Here is a 4,927-nt window from a genome sequence, read left to right as displayed (position 1 = left end):
ACATACGCGAAAACATTTTAATGTTTTTACCACTTGCACGAATCATTTTCGCAATCAAACTATGCTTGCCGGAATGGTTTGACTGTATTTTGTTTCAAAAACCACCTCGGTGGCTCTTAAGTGGCAATGATATTAAAACAAAACACAAAACAATAAATCGTCCCAGCGTCTCTGATCCAACGCGCTGGCCCATGAATCCATATTTGTCGGGTTTAAATATCGGCCGAGGTGCCCGCAATTCGACTTTAGGCCAATCTGATATTTCGGTTGCACGTCAAAAAGTATCCAGTTAGTCAAACTAAACCCACAATTTTTCTTCTATTTGGGCGTGTTAAATGATTTTTGTTGGTTTGGCTTGTGAAACCCTAAGATCTGAATATTTGCCGTGCTTTACCTTAGTTCGAAGCGCAGCCAACGCCACGGACTGATGAAGCCACTGAACCAGCGCCTAGAACGCGAGGTCAAGCTGTTCGTTCTTTTTCTGTGCCTATTGGCTGCGAGATGTTTTGGTGGCGCCCTCTTATGGTTACCTTTCGTGACGTCATTACCTTGTGAACAACAAGCTTGAAGGTGTTTGTAAAAAGCATGGTGGAGGCTTGAAATCATAGCGCTCTCAAACCAACACTGCCAACACCTTCAAAATTGAAGTTCTTCCATTCCTCTTATTTCCGTCGACGGGAAATCTTTTGCTGACGTCATAGTCAGTATTCGGCCTATCGTGGAAGACCGATCACAGCGACGCTTTCGATCGCTCACGTCGCCAATGCGGTCGGGTTAGAGCCACTAAATAAGCTAGGCTTCATTGACATCTTGGTGCTTAAAATGATGGTTGTCAGTTATCTGAAGCTTTATCTGAAATCACAGGAAACGTTTTTTGGTCCTCCACAAATGTTTAAACAGTTCGCGACAAAGCAAAGCAATATTACGTGAACTTCCTGACACCGAAACTAATGTTGAGAAAATCGCACTTTTAAATCATGACGATCGGCAGTTGCGTTTGCTTTTTACTAACCACCAAGCTGGTGGCGCCCACAACAATATTGGGGAAAAGAGGGACGATACTCTAAGCGTAGCTGATTTGGTTTAGCTCACTAGGCTAAACCACGTGCGGTGAGGGATCGTTGGCTGTGTTTTGGCCGCAGATGAGAGCACGTGGAGACATGCTCGAGCGCGAGCTCCGTTCAAAGCACGGAGCTTACGCTGCAGAACCTGTAGGAACTAAATCCCCTCGATGTGTTTGCGTTGGTCTTTCAAATAACCTCAAAGGTGCCAGTGCACAAGTCACGTGTCTCGAGCGGCCCTTGGGGGAAAATGGTGGCGCAGCACTAAAATGACTGGCCCTTGAAAGCGAATTGCGGTGGAGCACCCGCTCGTGGCACGTGTCTTACGCGTTTCCAAAACAATAGTTGGCGGTACTTGTAAAAACCGTCTTTATCAAGGGGCTCTAGCAGGGACTCTGGGTTCAGTCGGCCATCTACATCCTACCGTCGTGCGACCGTGTATCACATATACTGCGTAATGCACGTTAAAGACCCCGAGCTAACAGTTGTACTGCACTTTTTATAATCTACAACGGGTAACAATGTCGCCCTACGAAACTCTTGCTTTCTAAAAAAACTAACGACAAATTTTGAATGCGCCGTCACATTGCATTTTTGATGTGTCCGCGTGTTCGCGGTCTTTTTTTTTTTTTTTTTTTGCCTACATTTTTTTTATTATGCAGCTCTTACTTAAAGTGAAACAGACTATAGTTGGTCGGACTTCTGTAAAAAATATTATATAACTAAGAAAATGGCATGTGAACGCAAAAGACAAAAAATGATAAGCGCACTTAAGAAAAATAATTGAAATAATAAAATTGATTACAATTGTGTTTACAAAGGTTTGAGCGCACCGAAAGCTATAAAAGCGAGTTCGATGCTTTTGATGGTGCGCTTGTTCACTGGTAGAGTAGTTCACGGCAGTATGCTCTCACTTGTACGTTTCGCTTCGCTCGCAAGATAAAACTAAATACTTTACTGGTAATGCATTTAGTGAAACAAAGCTTACCTTCTGTATAGTGCAATGCCCTCAGTTTTCGCGTTGTTACACGCTTGTTTATCATTATTGTTTTCGCTTCCCACTGCGATCCAGTTAAAGAAAAAAAACCTATGCAACTTGTTACGTGTGCCACAGTAAATACAAAATATTCTAAGCTTCACATGTGACCGCTTGCCTGAGCAAACATCGTTGTTTGTCAAGAACAAATGCGATTGTATGAAATCACGTGGGAAAAACTCGTTCTAAGCACGCGACCGTTGGCATGCAATGAATACTCATAATTGGCGCCGAAATGATTGGTAGCTGTCAGCAGTTGGAGTTTTTTTCTATCAACGCAGAGTTAGAATGTTGCCTTCTCTCTGTTGTCAGCAATCAGGAGACAACTTGGTGGCCGAGTGGTCTAGCGCACACCAGCTCGGAGCACGTGGAGCGAAAGCTCCGCGTGCTCCGAGTTCGAGCCCCACCCCTGCCCGTTTCGATCTGGATGAGCATCGTACCGGCGTGCGGTCGTGTATCACTACTGCGTGGTGCACGCTAAAGACCCCAGGCTAGCGGTTGTACTGCACTGGCTAAATTGCTTATCTACAGCTGGGAGACTCGTCGCCCCTGTGAAGCAGACCAAGTTCTAGGCTGTATAAACACGCACACAACCCAATTACAGGCATTTACAATTATTTTGATGGGTTGCTGTGCTACGTAGATGCAAGATAAACGCACTTGATAAAATTCAAACTAAAACAGATGATGGAAGAAAAGCAATATACAGGGTGTCACAAAAGAAAATTTACACGGTCTTTTTCACCGCAAAGATAAACTAGGCATCGCCGAACGCTCATTCTCCGCCCAAAGGTAGAGCTAGAGGTCACAACCAGATGCCAAAGTTTCAGCCCGATCCGATAACTCAATCAAAAGTTATAAGTGATTTTCTGAAAATTTCAATGGGAAAATGGAGCCCATTTTCGCCCGTTTTCGGTTTCTGGTGCCATAGAGCCCCATGTGTTTGAAAACGCCGTCGGCCGCCATTTTCCCATTGAAAATTTCAGAAAATCACTTATAACTTTTGATTAAGTTATCGAATCGGGCTGAAACTTTGGCATCTGATTGTGACCTCTAGCTCTACCTTTGGGGGGAGAATGAGCGTTCGGCGACGCCTAGTTTATTTTTGCGGTAAAAAAGAACGTGTAAATTTTCATTTGTGACACCCTGTACATGAATGGCGCAGACTAACAACTGTGTAATTTCTTTCTCATCTTTCTTCTTCCACACCGTATTTTGACAAACAAATTGGCCGTTAGTTGTTTATACAGCAGGAGAACATGCCAGAACATTGCGACATTGTCACCTACTGTAGATAAGCAATTTAGCCAGTGCAGTATGACTGCTAGCCTAGGGTCTATAATGTGCACCATGTAGTAGTGATACACGACCGCATGACGGTACGATGCTCATCAACATCGAAAAGGGGTGGGGGTGGGGGTGAATCCACGATCCTGGGTTCTGCAGCGCGAGCTTTCGCTCCACGTGCACCCTATTCTGAAAAAAAAAAAATGAAAAAAAATGTTGTGGCTGTGTGGTGGTGTGGGGGGAAAAAGATGAGAAAGAAACTACACAGTTGTTAGTCTGCTCCATTCCTGTATGTTGTTTTTCGTCTATACTCTGCTTTAATTTATATCTTTATCGAGAGCGTTTTTCTTGCATCTACGTGGCGCAGCAAACCATTACAATGTCCAGTCAACTAGCCCACATCCAAGCAATGTTTGTATAATTAGCATCCCTGCTGTTACCTATTCTTATTTGTCATTACGATTTAAATAAAAAAATTGGGCTGTATGTATGTTGATACTGCCTAAAACTTGGTCTGCCTCAACGGGGAAGATTCTACAAGTTGTAGATGAGAAATTTAGCCATGCAGTGCCGTACAACCGCTAGCCTGGGGTCTTTAACGTCCATCCCGCATTAGTGTTACACGACTGCACGCCGGTACGATGCTCATCAACATCGAAACGGGCAGGGGTGGGGATTGAACCCAGCATCCTGGGTTCTGCAACGTTCCTTTCGCTCGACGTGCTCCGAGCTGGGCCCGTTTGCTCGAAGCCGGTCAACTTTAAAGGGGCGATGCAACGATTTTTGTATTTTGCGCAAATGCCGCTTAGAACGGATCCCTGACGTTAATGACCTGTGAAATACCCGTTCGTTTTTCACTACAGGCAATCGAAGTCACAGAAACAAATAAAGAAAAAACGAGCAGAATTCATCCCCTCAACTCGCAGCCAGAACAAGCGGCCACGTGATCTGGAGCCGATTATATGCCGCCAATGTTGATCATAGCCATGCGCTGGGGTTGGCAAGGCACAGGACACGCGCTGAGTTCCAGGCATTGTTATGGTTCGGCTGTTGTCGTCATTGCAGCGATTGGACACACGACACTACCCGAATGCTTCTCGAGCTACAGATTATCACGAGCCCAAATCGAGTCCCCACGCAATGCTCGGGTCCAATCTATGAGCCGCATTCAAATATCGTCACTGGGCGGTACTGCTACCGCCGAGCTACGTCATCAGGTTTTGCGAAGGAGAGCTTGAATGAAAACGCTTGGTTTTGTCCTCAAAATTACAGCGCAAAAAAGAGTTTCTTGGTCAGTAGCTTTGCGTGCGAGTATCCTTGAGTCCCATTAGTGCCAGTAAGCTCGTGTAAAGTGAAAAACATTCCAACTGAATATTGTTGCACCGCCCCTTTAACCGCGGTTAAAAGTTAACCGCCCTTCCCTACAAGGCACCTACAAGTACCTAGCCAAGTTTGACAAGGGCTGGATGAGCGATAGCTCCGTGTTTTATTATGGGGTGGTAGCTGGTGTGACCTACTGGCTGTAGCGAATATACGTGGCTTC

The sequence above is a fragment of the Ixodes scapularis genome, unplaced genomic scaffold (genome assembly GCF_016920785.2).
Source record: "Ixodes scapularis isolate PalLabHiFi unplaced genomic scaffold, ASM1692078v2 PGA_scaffold0__279_contigs__length_252992795, whole genome shotgun sequence".
NCBI classification, from domain to species: Eukaryota; Metazoa; Arthropoda; class Arachnida; order Ixodida; family Ixodidae; genus Ixodes; species Ixodes scapularis.
The sequence above is the reverse complement of the archived record's forward strand: the minus strand, read 5'-3'. Positions refer to the sequence as shown.